At 42.7% G+C, this 22237-nt stretch overlaps 1 long non-coding RNA gene across 4 annotated transcripts in view; it reads right to left on the reverse strand.

Annotated features, from left to right (window-relative positions):
• The window catches only part of LOC141548287 (uncharacterized), a 124584-nt gene extending 102903 nt beyond the window's left edge, over nt 1-21681 (reverse strand). The window contains exon 1 of one of the 4 annotated variants that reach the window (XR_012483883.1): nt 21431-21681. This is a non-coding gene — a long non-coding RNA (uncharacterized LOC141548287). Of the gene's footprint in view, nt 1-5758; nt 7308-20808; nt 21093-21160; nt 21249-21430 lie in introns of those variants that run through there. The other 3 variants (XR_012483885.1, XR_012483884.1, XR_012483886.1) reach the window with 3 other exon arrangements.
• Nucleotides 21682-22237: the final 556 nt, after the last annotated feature.

Genomic DNA, 22237 nt, shown 5'->3' on the forward strand with positions numbered 1-22237 from the left:
AATCGAATACTATACTCTATGAGTAAAGCAAAATTGCAATAGCTAAAAAACATGAGATGTCAAATTTTGAGACATCTTCACTCCAAATGTTCATAAAGTTTCCCAGATTGCATTAGTCTGATCAGTCACATTTGGACCCAACCCCAATATGGTGAAGTGATTTTATTCTTCTTTAAAAATGAAGGACAACAACCCACTAAAAAAACTTCTGCCCACAAGAAAATACCTTTCCCAGAAGAATGATATTGGAATAAGCAAGTTGACTAGGATATTCGAGTGATGTAGAGTCCAAACAATAGCACAACTTTAACATCAGTAGTGAAAAGATCAGACTGATTCTTTTAAAAATGTATCCTATTTATATTTAATTTATTTTGTCCTGTTACTCTAAGTCATAGATTTTTTTGCCTTTGAAATTAGTTCAAAAATTCATCTAGACGGTTAAGGAGTTGAATTTAAAAATCCAGTTCTTGGAAATTAGTATGCTAGAAATTAGATATGGACCCACACTTAACATCATATGCCAAAATAAGATCAAAATGGGTCCATGATTTAGGCATAAAGAATTAGATCATAAATAGACTAGAGGAACAGAGGATCGTCTACCTCTCAGACCTGTGGAGGAGGAAGGAATTTATGACTGGAGAAGAACTAGAGGTCATTATTGATCACAAAATAGAAGATTTTGATTACATCAAACTAAAAAGTTTCTGTACAAACAATACTAATGCAAACAAGATTAGAAGGGAAGTAACAAATTGGGAAAATATTTTTATAGTTAAAGGTTCTGATAAAGGTCTCATTTCCAAAATATATAGAGAATTGATCCTAATTTATAAGAAATCAAACCATTCTCCAATTGATAAATGGTCAAAGGATATGAACAGACAATTCTCAGATAATGAAATTGAAACTATATCCACTCATATGAAAGAGTGTTCCAAATCACTATTGATCAGAGAAATGCAAATTAAGACAACTCTGAGATATCACTACACTAACCTCTCAGATTGGCTAAGATGACAGGAACAAATAATGATGAATGTTGGAGGGGATGTGGGGAAACTGGGACATTATTGGTGGAGTTGTGAAAGAATCCGGCCATTTTGGAGAGCAATTTGGAACTATCCCCAAAAAGTTATCAAAATGTGCATACCCTTTGATCCAGCAGTTCTACTACTGGGCTTATATCCAAAAGAAATACTAAAGAAGGGAAAGGGACCTGTATGTGCCAAAATGTTTGTGGCAGCCCTTTTTGTAGTGGCTAGAAACTAGAAAATGAATGGATGCCCATCAATTGGAGAATGGTTGGGTAAATAATGGTATATGAATGTTATGGAATACTATTGCTCTGTAAGAAATGACCAGCAGGATGAACTCAGAAAGGCTTGGAGAGACTTGCATGAACTGATGCTGAGTGAAATGAACAGAACCAGAAGATCGCTATCCACTTCAACAATGATACTGTATGAAGATGTATTCTGATGGAAGTGGATATCTTCAACATAAAGAAGATCCAACTCACTTCCAGTTGATCAATGATGGACAGAAACAACTATACCCAGAGAAGGAACACTGGGAAGTGAATGTAAAATATTAGCACTACTGTCTATCTACCCAGGTTACTTATACCTTCGGAATCCAGTACTTAACGTACAACAAGAAAATTGGATTTACACACATATATTATATCTAGGTTATACTGTAACACATGTAAAATGTATGAGATTGCCTGTCATCTAGGGGAGGGAGTAGAGGGAGGGAGGGGAAAATCTGGAAAAATGAATACAAAGGATAATGTTATAAAAAATTACTCATGCATATATACTGTCAAAAATGTATAATTATAAAATTTAAAAAAATAAAAAAATCTAGTTCTCCTGCTAATCACTATTCTTTTCTTGGCTCAAGAAAATCTGTAATCTTTGAGGGTCAAAGATGGATACCAGGGAGTCTGGTCTAGTATCTATACCAGCGAGCTAACCTTCAAGGATATTTGGTTTACTTTTCAAAGACTTCTGATTCCCTATGTCTGTCTAACCATACAGGTTGACTTAATGAATATTTCTTAGTACAGGAAGGAAGAAGGGAGTTTTTGCTAGCCCTTCAATGCTAATTTTCAACCAATTGTATTGTTCCTCATGCCTGAGATCCATATCCAATCATATCGATTTCTCCATTCATGATGTTGAGTTCTTTTTAAGCAAACAAAAGTTGTTCCCTGCTTAGGAAATCCTGTTCTTTGTTCTGTACTCCCCCAAAATTATAAAAGAGAGATGTCCATTTTATTCAGTCTTAGCTTTGCTGAGGAAGCTAAAATCTTATTTATTGATAAATATGCACCTTACTAATTAATTGGTCATGCTCAGAACTTTTTGACTTAGTTTACCTTATTTTGACCCCAATAGCAGCTACTCAAAATGAACAAAACTAAAAGATATTCCATGTCCCATCTTACCTACCAGCAGCAGGGACTGTGGAATGATGGAATGGTCTCTTCAAGCAAGCCCTAAAGACATAAGAACCTAAACAGAGCTTGAAATGCTGGGTTGAGAGACTCACAAGACAGACTGACAAGGGGAACCTTCACCCTAGACACAGAAATTCCAAGAAATAGACAGTCATATGTCACTTCTATTCTAGCAAATTCAGTGTATCAGGGGATGGAGAATAAGATGAAGAACATATTCAGTGAGCAGTGGAACTCATAGTTCTGCGAACAGGAGTTCCTGATTATATAAATCTACAACCAAACATTCCTTTATTTTTTCCCACCAAAACCATAGGAAAATGGAGATTCTTTATGTCAAACCCCATACACACTGAGCCAAAGGACCAATCTAGATGCCATGAATCCTACAATCATTCTTACAGAACAGGTATCCATAGTATTTTCTTTCCTCAGTCTTTAGTTTGTTTGTTTTTTTTCCAAAGCAGATGCAACCAGGAAACACTGGAGTAGGCACTTTGTTAAGACATCAGACCCTGTGCTTAATCCTCTACCCTCAGAGGAGAGTGGATCAGTATGGTAGAAAGATGCAGGGAGGGAGAGGTGAGCAACCTAAGTCGGCAATGACTTTGGGGATAGGTAACACCCTGAAAATAATCAAAAAGTATTCAGATTAATTGGGCAAAAAGCTTGAACATCAGGGACACATGCAGAATGGGGGGGGGGGAACACAAGAGCCATGAACCTATTCTGCATCTTTTTCTCTGCTTCCATGTCCTTTTATGTGACACAGACTACACCTGGCTACAAGGTGATACCCCAGTTGCTATCACCTGCCTCCTGCTCTTCCTTTTGCCTTGTTTTACTTTATTTGTGATCTATCCCACCGGCTCACCACTGGCAAGTCGCTGTCACTTTACCATAAAGATGTTATTAAAGTTTATGATACTTCTGGGTCATACTTAGCCTGAGCTCTCCAGGGGGCTTTATCATAAAACTAGAAAACCCTAGCAAGACTGCAATGAAGTTCATTGAAGTTGTTGAGCCCCAGGAATACCAGACAGATAGATCCAAAACTTTCCATTTAATTCCACCCAGTATCCACTCCCTCACAAGAGCAGGATTTAACCTCTAGATGATGAATCTCAAATCAGGCGCCACACTCATAAAATGTCAGCCCCAAATCTAGTGGATTTTGCCTCCTTTGCCACCAGGAAGTGTGACTTTCCAAGCAACAGCACTGGAAATAGGGCCATTAAACCACAATTTCCTGCAATCCAAGTCCCCCCGGAATTGCACGGAGGAAGCCCTTGAGGAACTTTCTCCATAGTTGAATCTAGGATAAAGATCTATGTGGTGGGTAAGTTAATTAAATTTCTTATAGATACCAGGGCCACTTAACTCTGTCCTCTTGTATTTTTCTAGCCCTACCTTCCCTTTATTGATTGCCTTGATGGGGATTGATGGTAAATCACAAAAAAGTAGGGAAGCTCATTCTCTGAGACCTTGCCAATATGAAGATCAGATCTTTTCCCACAGCTTTCTCATCCTACCCTTATGTCCCATCCCCCTACTAGGGAGGGACCTCATGTTCAAACTAGGCTCACAGTTCTCTCTTATTTTTGAGCACTCTATACTTTTTCCTGTTCTGGGTCCTAGTTCTAGAGCCTCCCACATTCCCATTGTCATCTGGAACTCTGTTTCCCCTGAAGCCTGTTACCAGGAGATCCCTGGGAAAACCACCTATGCTTTTCTGGTTTAAGTCAAACATAAAGACCTCCACAAGTATCCCACCAGTACCAGTCCCCTTAAGGCAGAGAGGCCATTGCTGGCTTGCAATCTCTTCTTGACAGCTTCCTTCAATATGGTCTTCTTACCTCCTGTCAGTCACCATGCAGTACTCTAATACTCCCCATCCTTAAACCAAGCGAGGAGTATCAGATGGTCCAGAACCTGAGAGCCATCAAAAATGCAGCTGTACCTGTTCACCCTATAGTACCCAATCCCTACACCATTTTAGCCCAGGTCCCAGAAGGGATTTGCTGGTTTACCACCTTGGATCTCAAAGATGCTTTTTTCCCCATTCCCCTTGACAGGGATTCCAAGTTCAATTTTGCTATCGAATGGGTACCTCTGGGACACCCACAACCCCAACAACTCACCTAGACTGTGCTGCCCCAAGGGTTGAGGGACAGGCCCCACTAATTTGGCCAACCCCCAGGCAAAGTCCTTTGAATCCTCAAATTAACAGATAGCTTATCTAGTATGTTGATAAAATTCTCATTTGCAGTTCTTCTTGGGAATCCTCCATCCAAGCTACTATTGACATGCTGAATTTTGGAGGACTAAAGTTTCACTTCAAAAGGCTAAAATCACCACCCAGGAGAGCTGATATCTTAGCCAAGTTCTTACCCCTTTCTCCCAACCCCAGGCTATTCTTGGCTACCCCACTCCTGCTGGAAGGAAGGAAGGAAGGAAGGAAGGAAGGAAGGAAGGAAGGAAGGAAGGAAGGAAGGAAGGAAGGAAGGAAGGAAGGAAGGAAGGAAGGAAGGAAGGAAGGAAGGGAGGGAGGGAGGGAGGGAGGAAGGGAGAAAGGAAGGAAGGGAGGAAGGGAGAAAGGAAGGAAAGGAGGAAGGGAGGAAGGGAGGAAAGGAGGAAGGGAGGAAGGGAGGGAGGGAAGAAGGGAGGGAAGGAGTGGCAGCTCAGAACTTTTCTAGGGATGGCAGGTTTTTGTAGACCATGGATTCCAAATTTCAGTCTTTGGAAACCTCTATGTGAATCTATTCAGGAAGTCATCTCCTGAGGCCTTACTGATAGACATACCTGATTCAACCATTAAGACCTGTCACACCCTAAATCCTACCTCCTTGCCTAAGGCAAATTTAGTGACAGATCCATAAGGAGGAGAAAATAGACTCTTTGCCTACTCCAACCAGCCTGATTTGAAAGAGGACCCTCTCTAGACAAACCTGATGAGGTCTGGTTTCAGGGACAGCTTGAGTTTCACAAAGGAAGGGACCCATAAGTCAGGATATACCGTGGTTAGTCTTCAACACATGTTAGAAGCTCAAACCTTGCCCCAAGTCACTTTAGCCCAGACCGCAGAATTTATAGCTCTTCCAGGGAAGTTCTTTCAGAAATTATTTCCCAAGTCTGGATGTGCTGTCTGAACACAGACCAACACTGAGGGAGCAGCCCACCTTCCCTCTCTCTTAGAACCTGCCCAATGTCAGAGGCATTTTCCTAGGAGGGACTGGCAGCTAGACTTTACACGCGTGCCCCAATGCAGATGATTTTGGTATTTCATACCTTTACCAAGTGGGTTGAAGCTTTTCTCTGTTGTTCAGAGAAGACAGATGAAGTCCCTCAGTGAAGTTAATTTAATGAAGTTAACCTTCATTTCGGGATACCCAGGTCCTTGCAGAATGACAACAGGCCAACCTGCAAATAACAGAAGGAATAGCCTCTGCCCTTTCCATCACCTACAACCTTCATTCTGCATGGCACCCAAATCCTTAGGCAAGGTTGAACCACACTCTTAAATGGGCACTTACTAAGTTGTCTATTGAAACTAAGTTAGAATGAGTCACACTTCTTATTGTACTGCTCAGAATCCACATTGATCCTAGAACAGCCTTGCAGCTTTGAATTGGAATATATGCCATTTCTCACCTAATACTAAGGGACTCTAATCAGCATCAGCTGCTACTCCCCATCTCTAGGACAGGTCCAAAAGACCTTGGTAGACTATGCTAATACTTACCTGCTGAGCGCAAGCACTTATACCCCTCTGACTCCTGCCACTGGGAGTCCAGAGGAGCAGATCTATTTCAAACCATGCAATTCCCTGGCTCTGATCCCCTGAGCCCCCAGTGAAAGGGCCCCTTATAGAGTCATCCTGACCACTCCTACTGCTGTGAAATCTGAGGGCCTGCCCAAAAGTTATATCTCCCACATTAAACCTGTTTTACTCTTAATACAGTGTTGTGTCCTGCTTTCTAGAGCCCCCATGGTGGGTGACAAGCTGGGGTACCATCGCTTTCTAGAGCCCCCACACCGGGGTGATTCAATATCCCTTCCTAGTGGAGAAGTGATGAGGCGGGACTCCCGAGGATGGTGGGAAAATGGAGTCCGTTTATTTCAAGGACCTTCCCCTTTTTATAATGTAACAAAAACAACAACTTGCTATTATTGTACATAGTTTGCCACCTGGTATCCCTCTGCTTCAATCACAACACAGGTGGTCACCCCCTCCTTTACTTCTCAGGAAGGCCGAGAGCCCTTAGGGCAGATGGGGAGCCGAACCAGACATTGTCAGCAGGTTCCCTCTGGGTTGAAGGATCTTAAATCTCACTCAGAGTTTCTCCACTGACTGTGACCCTCTACACCAGAGAAAAGTCCTCAGGAAAAAAAGCCAGGCCAGAACACAAACAACACTTATTCCTTTGAACCAATTGAAAATCTGAGATTGCTATCCAAAAAGACTCCTGAACATCTGAAGGCTGTCATGCAAATTGGGATACTGTGGGTTTGGGGGCCATGTTTGTGCCTATTCTCTTTGTCATTTTCTTTTATGCTGCACACATTTTGCACATTCCCCATCCTTCTCTCCTGGTCTAACCACACAATCCTATCTCCCTGTAGTAGAAACTGTCATACAACATTTTAATCTCTTTATGACTGGCTATGCACTAGGGTTTCCAGCTTTGCCCAGAAGTCTATGATCCTAATCTCTTCTTCTTATCAGAACCAAAAGGATACTATCTTTTTTTATTTTGGGAGTTCCCAGCATTAATGACCTTTTCTTCCTTAAAGTAATATCTCCCAGGGGCAGCTAAGTGACACTGTGGATAGAGCATCAGCAGCCCAGAAGTCAGGAGAAGCTGAGTTCAAATCTAGCCTCAGACACTTAACACTTCCTAGCTGTGTGACTCTGGGCAAGTCACTTAATCCCAATTGCCTCAGAAAAAAAAAGAAAAAAAGAAATAACCCCTAATTTCTTCCATATAATATGAGAATTAAGGACAACTGAAGTTTTGTTATGGCATGATTCTCTTTTTTTCTGGTCCACTGTTTTCTACCACAGGTATTTTAAGAGGTCTTTCTTTTCCTTTTTGTCACAAGGCCAACTCTAATGGACCAGATATTGGCTCTGTAAACATTTCCCAATGTTCCCATACCATTAGCATGTCCAGCACAGGTTTTCTGTCCACCGAAGGGATAGCCATAATTAGGACATTATGACCTCACTGGGCCAAGTAACCCTCAATACCACTTCTCATCCTTGTTAGGATTACTAAGTGAGAACTGAGGTTTTCTGGACAATTACAAGGTGAGAACTCAGGTTGACTTGATAGAGGGGGCAAGCTCATTGGCTGGGGTGGTTCTTCCCAGAAGCCCTTGCATTATCCCACGCCCATTCTCTGGGAGAATAAAAGAGAGGACTCTCAGAGAAAGAAGAAGACTCTGAATTGCATCAGGCTTGACGGGGCTCTCTGCAGGAAGGGAAGTCACTTCTTTGGACAAGAGTTAACAGCAAGTGCCTGGAGACAACGGTTCGTTACAGGAAGAAGAATCTGTCTGAGAGATTTGAGTAGACACAGCAGATCTCTTCCCAGAGAGCGATCCAGCAGCTTCTGGAGACGACAGCTCGTTACAATTGGCGCCCAACGTGGGGCAAGGACTTTTGCTTATCCTGACAAGAGGAGCTAGACCAGACCTTCGCAATTTGGCGCCCGAACAGGGACAGACACGGTCCTGATTTCAGTGGAAAAGCCTCCCATCCAGATCTCAGTCTCTCTGACCCAGAACCGTGAGTAACGAGGAAACTTTGTTAAAGATTAAGTGAGTGTGCTAATAGATAAATAAGGAACTTGTTAAGGACTAAACCAGGAATCTCTTATAGCTGAAATGGGGCAAACACCTTCTGTTCAAGGAAAATGTTTAGAGAGCATCATCAAGGTTATGAAAAGCCAAGGATTGATTATAATTTTAGAGGAGATTACTGAACTTTTAAGAACTGTGAAGGTTATATGTCCTTCTTTTTCTCTGGAAGAAGAATTGGATCCAGATGAATGGGAATTAGTAGGAAAGCAATTAGGTGAACACTACAATTCCAGGCCAAACTCAATTTCCAAAGATACAATTCATATATACAATGTAATCCAATTGGCTTTAAACAATGTTATTCTAAAGGAAGAGATGAAGGAGCAAAATGGGGAAGTGTCAACTAAACTAGGTGAAAAGGATGAATCAGATAACAATGAAGTTAAGTACAATTCTGAGCAACAGGAGCACCTCCCATCTCCTCCCTCAATTAACCCTTCATGGGTGGAGCAAGAAGGAGGAGAGGAAGAGGCAGAAACACAAACAGAATTGCCTGTGAAGCAGCCTAAGCCTATGACAAGATTAGAAAAAGCATTGGTTAAAGCTAAGAGAGAAGGACAGGATATAAGTGATTTTATACATGCATATCCTGTGATTGAAAATATTGATTCTGTAGGTCATAAAATGAGAAGATATGCACCTTTAGATTTGAATAAAATTAAGGATTTGAAAAAAGGTTGTACCCTTTATGGGACTACATCAGCTTATGTCAAAATGTTACTAGATGGTTTGTCTTATGAAGTCCTAACCCCGAATGATTGGAAATCCATAGCAAGGATATGCCTGGAACCTGGAGAAAATTTATTATGGCTTGCGGAATTTCATGAATTATGTAAAATTCAAGTCAGATGCAATTTGGAAATAGGAGTTAACACACAATTCACTTTTGAGCACTTAGCTGGTGAAGGTCAGTATGGAGAGAATTCGGAACAGATTAATTATACCATGACAATATATGAGCAAATTGCTAAGGCTGCAATAAAAGCTTGGGGTGTCCTTCCTGGACAGAAAGATCGTGGAGAGGCTTTCACTAAAATACAGCAAGGTCCCAATGAACCTTTTGCAGATTTTGTGGGACGTTTGCAAACTGCTGTCAAAAGAACTATTGGAGAAAATTCAGCTACAGAAATAATGACCAGACATCTGGCTAAGGAAAATGCCAATGAGATTTGCAAAAGAATTATATGGGGATTAGACAAAGATGCTCCTTTAGAGGAGATCATAAGACGCTGTGCTACAGTGGGAACAAATGCTTTTTACACCCGGACAATGATGAATGTGGAAAGACAGGGTCCCTCATGGCAAGGGCCTTCTAGAGAAACTCGGCGATGTTTTCAATGTGGAAAAATTGGGCATCTAAGAGCTCAGTGTAGATATGGAGATACAGTGAGAAGACAGGGTGAGAGAAGACCTAAAACTCCATGTCCAAAATGTCACAAGGGCCTCCACTGGGCCTCTGAATGTAGATTGACACAGGGAAATGACAGGTGGGGCCCAGCTTCAGGCCCCCAAGTGGGGCATGATGGCAGCCGAGGTTACATCCAGAGAATTTTAAGACACGATCAATCAGCCAAAAGGCAATCAGATGGAAGAAAGGGATTGAAATTAGGAAAAATAGAGTTGTGTGCAGTAGAGACTACCGAGATACTCCCTGGAGAAGTGAAATCTGTTCCTGTTGAGCCTATGGATCCTTTGCCTCCAGGCACAGTAGGCTTGACCATTTCACCTTCTGAGAGTGCCTACAAAACAGTGTCCATCCATACACTGATGTGGGAGACTGGAGAACGTGTATCTAATATCCCAGTCACTAACACAGGCAGACAACGTGTGATTTATCAACCAGGAGAAGTAGTAGCATCAGGCTTATTGTTACGGACCCCTAATAAGCAACCTAGTGATAGTCGCCTAGATTTTGACTCCAATGAACAAAATCCAGGAATATATTGGACAGCAGCTGTGACAGCTGACCGACCTATGCTTACTATTTATATAAACGGAATACCATTTGAAGGATTGGTAGACACGGGTGCAGATCGTACAGTTATTAGAGGTGCCAATTGGCCCGTTCACTGGCCAAAGATTAAAGCAGACACCTATATGTCTGGGGTGGGAGGATCAATAGCAGCAGAAGTTAGTGCTAGACCTTTGAGATGGGTATTTGAAGGAGAAACAGGAGCTTTTACTCCTTTTGTGGTTGAAAAAATCCCCATCAATCTGTGGGGAAGAGACATTTTACAGCAGATAGGATTACAAATAAGCACTTCGGCTTTTTAGGCAGGGCTGCTGTTGAAGGCCTACCTGCACTTTCACCAGTTCCTATTCAGTGGAAGACTGATTCACCAGTGTGGGTAGAACAGTGGCCCTTAAGAAGTGATAAAATTCAGGCCTTATTAGACATAGTGCAAGAACAACTTGACCAAGGACACTTGCGGCCTTCTCTAAGTCCTTGGAATTCCCCAGTATTTGTGGTGAAAAAGAAATCTGGAAAATGGAGGATGATAACTGATCTAAGAAGAGTAAATGAACAGATGGAAACTATGGGAACTCTTCAGCCTGGACTTCCATCTCCTACTCAGTTGCCAAGAGAATGGCCTCTATGGGTTATAGACATTAAGGATTGTTTCTATTCTATTCCTCTAGATAAGGAGGATATGAAAAGATTTGCTTTTTCAGTGCCTAGTGTTAATTTGGCTGAGCCTTATAAAAGATATGAATGGACAGTTTTGCCACAGGGAATGAAAAACAGCCCTACTATGTGCCAAATGTATGTTGCAGCTGCTCTTGCTCCAGTAAGAAAAGCCTTTCCAAAAGTAATATTGTTACATTATATGGATGATATTTTGGGATGTGCACCTGAGGAACAAATGTTAGAGGCATGTCTACAAAGGACCATGGAAACATTAAAGTACTACAAACTGCATATAGCTACAGAAAAAATTCAAAGACATGCTCCTTTTCAATATTTAGGATATGAAGTATATCCTAAGACACTCACAGTACAAAAGCTTTCTTTAAGAACAGAGAAGTTGAACACCTTAAATGACTTTCAAAAATTAATAGGAGATATCCAATGGATGCGTCCAGTGTTAGGCTTAACTACCAATCAACTACAACCACTATATGACATTTTAAGGGGAGACAGTGCTTTAAATTCACCACGCCAGCTTACAAAAGAAGCACAAAAGGCTTTGAGAGAAGTTGAACTGGCTTTATCCAATGTGGTTGAAAGAGTCACTCAAAAACCCTTGGAAATATCAGTTTTTGCTACAAAAGAGGCACCCACAGCAGTCCTTCACCAAGGAGACAGAGTGATTGAGTGGGTGAACCTCCCAGCACAACCAGAACAAAGCCTTACACCTTACCCAGTGCTTGTGGCTAGGATTTTATTAAAGGCTATTAAGAGAGTAACACAATTATCTGGGATAAGTCCTGAAAAAATATACACATTCTATACTAACGCACAGATTAATGTATGCTGTGAGACCATCCCAGAATGGCAAATTTTATTAGCCACCGCTCCAAATTTTGCACATGGATCTCCATTAAAGATTACCCGGCTACTACATAATTGGCGATGGATTTTTGAAGAAAAGGTTTCTAAGGTTCCTCTTAAAGGACCAACAATCTTTACAGATGCCTCCAAAGAAAATATTTGTGCCATATACTCTCATGATTTAACCATAAAGAGAGTAATCAGGACTCCTTTTCAATCCACTCAACAGAATGAATTATTTGCTATCATGCTAGCTCTCACTTATTACCCAGGAGACGTAAATATAATTACTGATTCAGCCTATTCAGTAGGTGTAGTACAAAGAATTGCCACAGCCCAAATAAAATTTGCAGCCTCCAATATTTATCAGCTCTTTAAGGAACTTCAAGAGCAAGTGAGAAAACATCCAGGCAAGATTTATATCTTGCATGTCCACTCACATAGTGGACTTCCAGGTCCCATTTTTGATGGAAATTCAAAGGCAGATAGCCTTCTAACCATGTTAGCCAGTAGTCCTTTATTTCAGGAAGCACAAGAATCTCATTCTAAATATCATCAGGCTGCTCGAGCTTTACGTTTACAATTTGGAATCACAAGAGAGGAAGCTAGGAGCATAGTAAAAAGCTGTACAGCTTGTCTTCCTTTCCACGCTCCTACACTCCCTCCAGGGAAGAATCCTCGTGGTTTGAGACCCAATGAAATCTGGCAAATGGATGTGACCCATTATAAATCTTTTGGTCGTCTATCTTTTATTCATGTTGTGGTAGACACCTTTTCAGGATTCACATTTGCAATGCCAGCAGCAAAAGAGACAGCCCGAGTGGTCACTGAATTCCTTATACAGGCTTTTGCAATTATGGGTGTGCCACAAGCAATAAAAACAGACAATGGACCTGCATATACGTCCAAACATTTTACACACTTTTGTGCACAGTATAAGATTTTACATACCACGGGCATACCCTTTAATCCTCAAGGGCAGGCAATAGTAGAGAGAAGAAACAGAGATATTAAGACACTCCTCCAAAAACAAAAGAAAGGGGGAGCCACAGGTAGCCCTAGGGAACTTCTAAATTTAGTTCTCTATACCATTAATTTTCTAATTTTTGACAAAGATGCACTGGCTCCAGCAGACAGGTTTTATAACCCACCAGAAGGGCAGTGTCCAGTGAGAGCATCTCCACTGTCCTTAGATAATCGCCAGGTGATGTGGAGAGATCCAGAAAGTGGTGAATGGAAGGGACCAGATAGGTTAACTGCCTGGGGGAGAGGGTTTGCTTGTATTTCTTCAGCAGGAGAAGGAATCAGATGGGTGCCAACGAGTCATATTCGCCTTGTCCATCAGAGAGAGACAGAAAAAGAGAAAGGCCTCAAAATAAAGGAGAAGATCTAAGAAACATCTGACACTGAAAGAGCATGGATAATAAGAAGACTGTTAAAGAACTTTAAAAACCAGCAGGAATCATTGGACTTCCTCACACAAGATGAGACTAATGGACAATGGACTTATGGACATTTATAAATTTTCAATTTATGATTATGTTATATACTTCTAGCATGTGTTACGTTACTATGTTACTATGTGCTTATGTAATTTATGTAATTATCTGTAATACTTCCCATATTGATGGATTTATGTTTCAAGGTCATGACTGTCCTATGTTCTAAATCAAAAGAAAGGGGGAGATGTTAGGATTACTAAGTGAGAACTGAGGTTTTCTGGACAATTACAAGGTGAGAACTCAGGTTGACTTGATAGAGGGGGCAAGCTCATTGGCTGGGGTGGTTCTTCCCAGAAGCCCTTGCATTATCCCACGCCCATTCTCTGGGAGAATAAAAGAGAGGACTCTCAGAGAAAGAAGAAGACTCTGAATTGCATCAGGCTTGACGGGGCTCTCTGCAGGAAGGGAAGTCACTTCTTTGGACAAGAGTTAACAGCAAGTGCCTGGAGACAACGGTTCGTTACAGGAAGAAGAATCTGTCTGAGAGATTTGAGTAGACACAGCAGATCTCTTCCCAGAGAGCGATCCAGCAGCTTCTGGAGACGACAGCTCGTTACACATCCTCCTTCTTCAAACAGCCTGTTTAGGGAAAGGAGTACGGGTATATACTGTCAGGGCCACCTCAACGGGACCTATGCCAATTTAAGTATCACCTCCTAAATCTTCACTTCCTGACTAACCTTAATACCCCTGTCCCAGTAGTTTAGGATCCTAGCTGTGTATATCTCTGGGCCTTCCATAACATCTCTAGTAATAAGCCAATTCACCAGAGAGACTGTATCTTGAACCCAGACCCTAATTCCTCCATGGTCTTTCTCATATCACTCACAGATAAAATTTAACTACCCATGATCCAGGCACATTTCAGAGGCTACTTACTTAGATTTCTTCATTTCTTCCTTCTTTGGATTGTGGCCTATTCTTTATCTGTGGCAATACTCTCCTCAGAACTCTTCCACCTTTTAGACTTGTGTCTGCACTTTAATCCTTGCAATGACTACAATCTCTTCTATTGTTCTTGTTTTCCTTCCAATGTACAGTCGATTTCCTCTTGGCTCCCTTGTCTTCCTTAGCAGGACCAGAAAGGCATTGCTTCTCTTAACTATCTTTGCATTTGTAAGAAAAATGGGAGGTGGGGGCCTTAGAACTGGAACCCCAGGAGTTACAGAATCCCAGAGGATTTACAATGACATTTCCAGACATCTTGCTGAAATCAAGAGCCACTTTTCTGCCAGCATTCTAGCTCTAGATCAGCAACAACAATCCTTGGCCACACTTATTTTACAAGACTAACAGGCCCTAGACATTCTTACTGCAGCTCAGGGTGATACTGTGCCTTCCTCAGTGAGGAGTGTTGTTTTTATGTCAAAAACTTTGGCATTGTTCATTCCATTTGTGCAATCTCATCACCTCTCACTTGGACTATTGCAATGACATCTTAATCCAACTTCTTGTATCAAGTTTTCCCCCTGCCTACTCCATCATTCACTCAGCTGCCAAAGGGATATTCCTAAAGCAATGATCAAAAAAATAAACCTGTTCAAAGTATGCTAGAGGCCCAATATACTCAAGGATAAAATCAACTTCTTTATGTCTTGTAAAGTCCTTGAAATCCTGACTACAATCTATTTTTTTAGCCTTGTTATTATTATTCCTTTTTGGGGACTCTACTGGTCCCTCAAATATGCTTACTTCCCATGTCCCATATCCCATATGCCATTTCATTTCCCATCTACATACAAATTTAGTGCTTTTATAAAAGCTTGTTGACCAATTGCCATTGAGAAATATAGTAGTCTTTTCGTGACATCTAGTTGTCAAAAGGGATATTGCTGTTTCTACTCAATAAATTCTATAGTGCTTTCAGGGTACACCTAAGATCAAAGAGAAGCTCCTTAGTCACCCTGACTCCATCTTATCTTTATTATATAATATTTCCCATTGTGTGTTCTACTGGGCAGTCAAATTGACCTGCTGGCTGTTCCTTCCAGCAAGAAACTGTCATCATAGGATACTTCACTTCCCATCTATTATTATTGTTGTTCAGTCATTTAATAAAATGCTGAAATGGTTTTCCATTTCCTTCTCCAGCTTATTTTACAGATGAGGAACTGAGGCCAACAGGGTTAAGTAACTTGCTAAGTATCGCACATTCTCAGTAGGTATTGTAAGTGGGTTTTGACCCCAAGTCTTCCTGGCTCTGACATTACTCAGCATTCTATCTACTAAACCATATTGCTGCTGCTGTTCATGTCTAACTCTTTGGGATCCAATTGGGTTTCCTTGGCAGAGATAAAGAGTGGTTTCCTGCTCTGGCTCACTGTGCAGATGAAGAAACTCAGGGAAACAAGATTAAATGATTTGCCCAGGATCTCAAATGTCTGAGGCTAGATTTGAACTCAGATATTCCTGAATCCATGCCAGCAGTCTACTGCAGCATCACCTAGATTCCTCTATATGCCTTTGCAAGACTGGTGCAAAGTAGATATTTAATAAATGCTCACTCACCTATTAATTGCAATTGAGAAACATAGTACAGTCTTTCCTTGACATCTAGTGGTATTATGGCATAGTGCAGCTTTTTTTAAAAAAAGACTATTTTTTTTTCATTGTACCATCTTTTGACTACCTCCTACTATCACAGTCTGTAACATTACAAACTAATTGGAGTTTAGCCTGTGTAGCAGCTCGTTCATGGTTTGGGTAGGCAAAATAGAACAAAATAAAGTGCTGAATTTGAGAAATTCAGTGAAAAGTAATGAGTTTCTTTAATGTAAATAGGATTTTCAGTGAAAAGTAATGAGTTTCTTTAATGTAAATAGGATTTCAGACTAATTTATCAATATTAGAATTATCTATTAAATTGTCCATCATATCAAAGATCATCTATTACAGACTATATAACAGTGGAGATACTACTGAACTGGCTATCTCCTATTAATCATGGAAGATTTGGTTGTTCCCCACTCAGAAGAACAAAATTTGGAAGAAATAAATATAAGAATATTATTGATCTTAATTTGAATGAAATTTATTAAATATCAAAAGTTTAACTGAGACTTTATCAGTATTTAAGCAGGCATCCAGACAAATATTTGCAAAAGTACCCAGGGTTCGTTAAAATATAATTAATAACCCCAGAGCATCAAAAATCAAATAGTGAGTAAGTCTATAATCATTTTACTCAGTAATTGAGCTGGGGTTCAAAAATGAGTCCTCTATCTTCAAATCTAGTCTTTCTGCCATTGCACATGTTCTTCATGTGGGGCCCCATTCTGAACAAAGCTATCTCTCTCTTTTACTGCCAAACAAATGTGCAATTTCCTTTTTACCCACTAGCTTCTTTTTGTTTGTTTGCCCAATTCTTAACCACTCACTTCTTTAAGGTCTTAGATGGTTCACAGGACCATAGTCACAGATTTAGATATGAAAGATACCTCAGGGTTTTATGTTCTCACCCTCTCGTTTTACAAAGGAGGAAACTTAAGACCACAGAGGTTAAGCAACTTGTTTGAAATCATACAACTAGAAATTGTCTGAAGCAGGATTTGAACTTAAGTAGTTCTGACTCTAAATTCAGTATTCTTTCCTATGGATCCTGTTGACTCCTATTCTCACATCTATTTTCATCTCTCTAGAAGATCTAAGTCAAGAAACACGAGGGATTATTTTCTTTCATTAAATGTTAAAAGATACATAATTTCTCTAAAATCTTTAGTTTCTTCTGCTAAGTTTTCAATATATAGTTATTGGCCTGAATTAAATTCTTTGATTTTCTATCTGCATAATGCTCTATCCTGAATGTGTGAATTCCTTTATCCCATTTTGTCTTTTGTTAAAATGAAAAGCTTAAAAGGATTTACATAGGAGTTTAGTTTAAGAGATGGAAGTTACTTCAGCACCAAGGTGGTGGAAAGCTCCTGCGAGCATTCTATCACGGAAACAACTGTATTTAATAACTTATTCATTAGAATAGTACTTTGGTGACACTTTAGCATTACCACCCTGTGGATTTTAGGAAAAAATCTGTCTATCAGAGTCTAATGGGAATGCATCATTTTCTTCTCACCTATCTCCAAGATTATCACAGGCATCAATCCAAGTACTGTCATCAAAGAGAAAAAAGATAGCCTATCTATAAAACTTGCATCTGGAGTGATCTCGCTTCCCAGAAAAGCTCCTTTCTATAGCTACTATGCTAAGGAAACAGAATAATGATGCTGCCCTTTTCTATTAAGTAACCAGTCTCAAAACATCACAGATATCGATGGTGAATCTACTATACGTATTGAACAACTATTTTAAGATCTGGAAAGGGTTGGACTTTGAGAAACTTCTAGATTGACTGGCACTAACCAAAGAAAATCTCATATGGATTGAAGGACTAAATAATTTAGTGTGAGTATGTGTGGGAGCAGAAAATAAATCTTATATGTGGGGAAATTGTGACAATTAGCAAATATTTCTTAGGCTCAAAATCTTTGAAGAATTGCTGAGTAGTGATGAATAAAATCTAAGTTCGATATTTCTTATTTATTAGATTTAAAGTCAATTTTCTCTAGGAAAAAATATTTTGAATCTCTATTTCCTGTCTAGGTTTTGTGCAAGGATGGGAGGAGCTAAGTGAATAAAACAAAGGAAGGATAGAGATTAGGGGAATAGCATTCACTGGAAAGTGTTAACTAAACTCCACTCCCCCAACTAAATGGGATTTCTCTCTTGTTCTACTTTCCATTTCCCCTCATCTTTGAGTCAGTATAGACTACTTCACCAAAGTAGACATAGATTTTACATACTAACCGTCCACACATGGACATAGATATGTGGGCTTCAAAGGGAGAGAGTGGAAATTGGCAAGGAGCCCATTTTGTGGTAAAATGGAAGTGCTTAGATTTGGAGTCAAAGAGACCCAGGCTTAACTCTTGCTTGTCACTGATGACCTGTGTAACCCTAAGCAAGTCACTTAAGGCATGTGTTCCCAGAGCAGTAACATGGAAAGTTTTCATTATATGGCCTCTGAGGCGCCCTACAGCACCAGACCTATGTGACTCCCCCTCTCCGGAAGTTAGTTTCCTTTCTTCTCTGTAAAATGCGAGAGTTGGATTGGATGACTTCTGAGTTCCCTATAGTCCTACAACTAGTGAACTGTGTATAGTGACTGTGATCAGGTCCCCTCTTTGGGCCTCAGTTCCATCATTTGTAAATTAAATCGTTCAGATAGTCTCTGAAGTCTGTTCTAGCCCCTTGGCCTTAGTTTCCTCTTGTGCTAAATGAGGGGATTGAACAAGATCAGTGATGTCAAAGGAAATTAAAAACAGTGGCCCTAATCTATAGGAAAGGATCCCTATGGGTTACATATTGAACTAGGTTTTTTGTGTTTTAAAAAAGTATATAGTTTAAAACTTAGTTCTAAAAAGTAGTGCTATTCAACAATATTATGTGAGATCAACCATCTAGATTTCCTCATAATATCAAATGGGAATCATGCTGGCATTTGCTCCCCCAAAAGGAGCTTCGTGGGGATGGTCCTTTGTCCCCCTTGGAGACTTCCAGAAATACAAGTTGGTCTTATCCCAGAAGCGCTCCATCCTGGAGGTGAGAGAGAAAGGAGAGGGAGACAACTAAGAGGTAGCTTCAGCAAGGGACGGGGCTGCCCAAGGAGTGAGTGCCACAGCCAGTAAGAACCAAGGAATACTAGACATGGGGAGAGCCCAAACCCTAGGAGGAGAGGCCTTCCCAGAAAAGTGGGAAAGGAAGTCTAGAGTCTGAGCCAGCAAGAGAGGGCCAGGGGAAGGTGGGAATGGGAACAAAAGATGCAAGAAGGGATTTCTCATACCTCTCAAAGAAGGGGAGCCAGAGAGCAAAGGCCCAGAGGAAAAAGGCAGCCCTGATCCTATGAGAAACACTGGTGTGCCTCAAGACCCCTGGGGACATAGACCCAGCAGACATTAAACAAATGATGTCCCTTTAAGAAGAAAAAGGCAGAAAAGTGATCTAGCAATTAGGAGATAATGAAGTCATGAAAGGGCCCCATGGGGCCAGAACCCTCCTGGGAATAATTTCAAAGAACCATTACCAGGCTCCATATGAAGAAGGAACTGAGCAACAATACTTGTGTATTTGCGCTTGAAAGAGATCTTGGGGCAGCTAGGTGGTGCAGTGGATAGAGCACCAGCCCTGAAGTCAGGAGGACCCGAGTTCAAATATGGCCTTAGACACTTAACACTTCCAATTGCCTCAGGGGGAAAAAAGAAAAGAAAAAGAGATGTAACCAACTTTCTAGGAGAGAAGAGTAAAGAAATGAAAATGCCCCTCCCCAAGTCCCTGCCATCAAAGCAGGGTCAAAGCAGACAAATCACAGAAGCCTCAAATCTTAGCCCGAGAATCAGTCTCAAACTGAGACACAATGAATCCTCTCTAGGATAGCCCTGATATAAGGCCATCCGCTCTCTGCTTGTGGTCCTTTAGTAATGGGAAACTCACCAACTCCCAACTTGGGTCATTCCACTTTGGAAAACTCAGTTTATCAATATGTTGAGACAAACCTGAATTCCTGTAATCAATCCTCTAATCCCTCAATCCCAGAAGCATTTGCGAAACACCTACTGTGTTCCAGGAGCTTTGTCTCTCCCTTTGATTCTAGTTTCATTCCGAAGCCCCACAAAGTCTGATCCCGTCGCCCTTTGGCAGACCTTCAGGTCGGGGAGAACAGCTCTCCCTGCCCCTGCTGCTTCTCTTCAGCCCCTGAGATTCAGGGAATTTGGAGGCGGAGGGTCCCCTTAAACCAGACGGGCCTAGGGAGGGAGGTTCAGTGGTGTGCCCACAGTCCCCCAGAAAGTGGGGACTCAATGTGATTCCACATCGGGGCTCCTTCCACCCCATGATCCTCCTCCTCCCATCCGTTCCTCCTGGGCGGGGGTTTCAGGCCCCTCACCCTCCCTGCCCGTCCCCGTCCCCGTCCCTCCTATTGTGGATCCCAGAAATGGGCACGGCATTCTAGGCGTGGTCTGGCCAGGACCACAGGGGTTTACGGCTATTCCGGGCAGGTCATTTTCTCCAGCCCTGGGATTTCACTGGTGGGAGGGGGCCCTCCAGCTTGTCCTGCTGCTCATGTCAATCAGCCAGGGAGTAGGGAGTTGCCCGGGACACAGAGGGGTCACCATTTACTCACGGTGACATGGCCAAGCCAGCAGGTAAGACACGGAACCAGGTCTCCCTGACTCCAAGACCGGACCTCTATTGTGTACCCCGGACTCCGTGGTGTGCTTGCATTCATGCAACTCGAAATCACCCTAGCTAAGTCACCTGCCTGGCTAGGCACAGAGCCCTGGACAAACAGACACAAGTGCAGACACACGCGCGCGCACACAGCCCTCCTCCCATCCCACAGGCAAGGGAAAGAGGAGTCAGAGCTACCCCCGCACCCCCAATAAGAAGTAAAGACATTCTCGTCCCGGTGCTGTCAGGCTGTCACCTACCCCTGCTCTTGCAAGTACTCGGGCGCGCCGAGGCTCGGGGGGCAGCACGCTCTTCCCGGCTCTCGCCAGGCGGGAGCTCTCCCTGGTACCAGAAGGAGGAAAGCCCTGGGACAGCGGCGGCTGTCCTCTTGTTTCCTCCGCTCCCGGGAAAGACTCGGCGGAGCCCCGGGACAAAGCAGGGGCTCTCCCCGGCTGCGGCGCGGCCCCGGAGAGGTCCGGAGGCAGGATGAGGGAGCCCGGAGCCCGGGAGGAGGGGGAGGGAACAAAGGCTGCCTGCGCCGGGCTGGGCACTTCCCTCCCGCTCTCTCTAGGACAAAGCCGCCCTCCCTCCCGCACCCACCCAGATACTCACGTGGCCGCAGCCTCTCCTCACACCGGGAGAGCCGCACACATTGTTCCAATCGCTCCCCACGCCGGGGCTCTCCTGCCCGGAGCGAGGAGCGCGCGGAGCGCGGGGCGCGGGCCCCCCCCCCCCACTTGGCCGGCCCGGAGCCGCCTCTCCCCATCCTGCCCTCGAGCTGCCGGGAGAATCGGCGTTTGACAGTCCGCTCCCCGCCCCCCGCCCCCCCCCCCCCCCCCCCCCCCCCGCAGCAGCTTGAAGGCTAAAGCCCATCGATGTTACCGAGAGCTGCAGGGCTGCGGAGAGCCGCTCCACGGGGCTGCCGTCAGGAAAGCGCGAAGAGGCCCGGGGCTCTTGGCGAGCTCCCTCTGAGGGGGGGTGACAACGCTCGCGGGAGGGGCACCTGCAGAGAGGCCCGGGCCGCAAAGGGAGCGGGGCAGACCCCAGGGCCCGGGGCAGGGAGCCACCCTGCGGAGCCCGGGTCCGGAGGGGCCTGCCCCCGTCACAGGGAAGGCGTGGGGTCAGAATGGAGCAGGATTCGGATTTGGCAGCTGTTGACACTGAGGCAGAGATCTGCTGAAGGTCACACAGCGAGGGAGCGGCAGAGCTGGGGTGCTGACTCTGCCCCTTAGGACTTTGAAACCTCATTGGTTTTGTCATTTTGGTCATATATGATAATAGGGATGCGATTTCCCTCCCCTGCTCCCCACACCACCATTGTCCCCCTGGAATTTTGCTATGCTGACTCCGCCTTGCCATTTTCTGTTATATTCGAAGTAATTGTTTCTATTCCTTTTTGGATCCATCATTTAAGATTTCACTGGTACATCTCCAGTTGTGTCTGCATCTTTTATTTGGGATCCCTAACCCACTTACTAAGTTTATGGCATTATGGTCCAAAAAAGATGTGTTTTATATACATAAATAGATGTGTTTTATATATATATACATATAGATAGATAGATAGATAGATAGATAGATAGATAGATAGATAGATAGATGGATGGATGGATGGATGGATGGATGGATGGATGGATGGATAGATAGATAGATAGATAGATAGATAGATAGATAGATAGATAGATACAC

The sequence above is a fragment of the Sminthopsis crassicaudata genome, chromosome X, assembly GCF_048593235.1.
Source record: "Sminthopsis crassicaudata isolate SCR6 chromosome X, ASM4859323v1, whole genome shotgun sequence".
In the NCBI taxonomy this organism is placed as follows: Eukaryota; Metazoa; Chordata; class Mammalia; order Dasyuromorphia; family Dasyuridae; genus Sminthopsis; species Sminthopsis crassicaudata.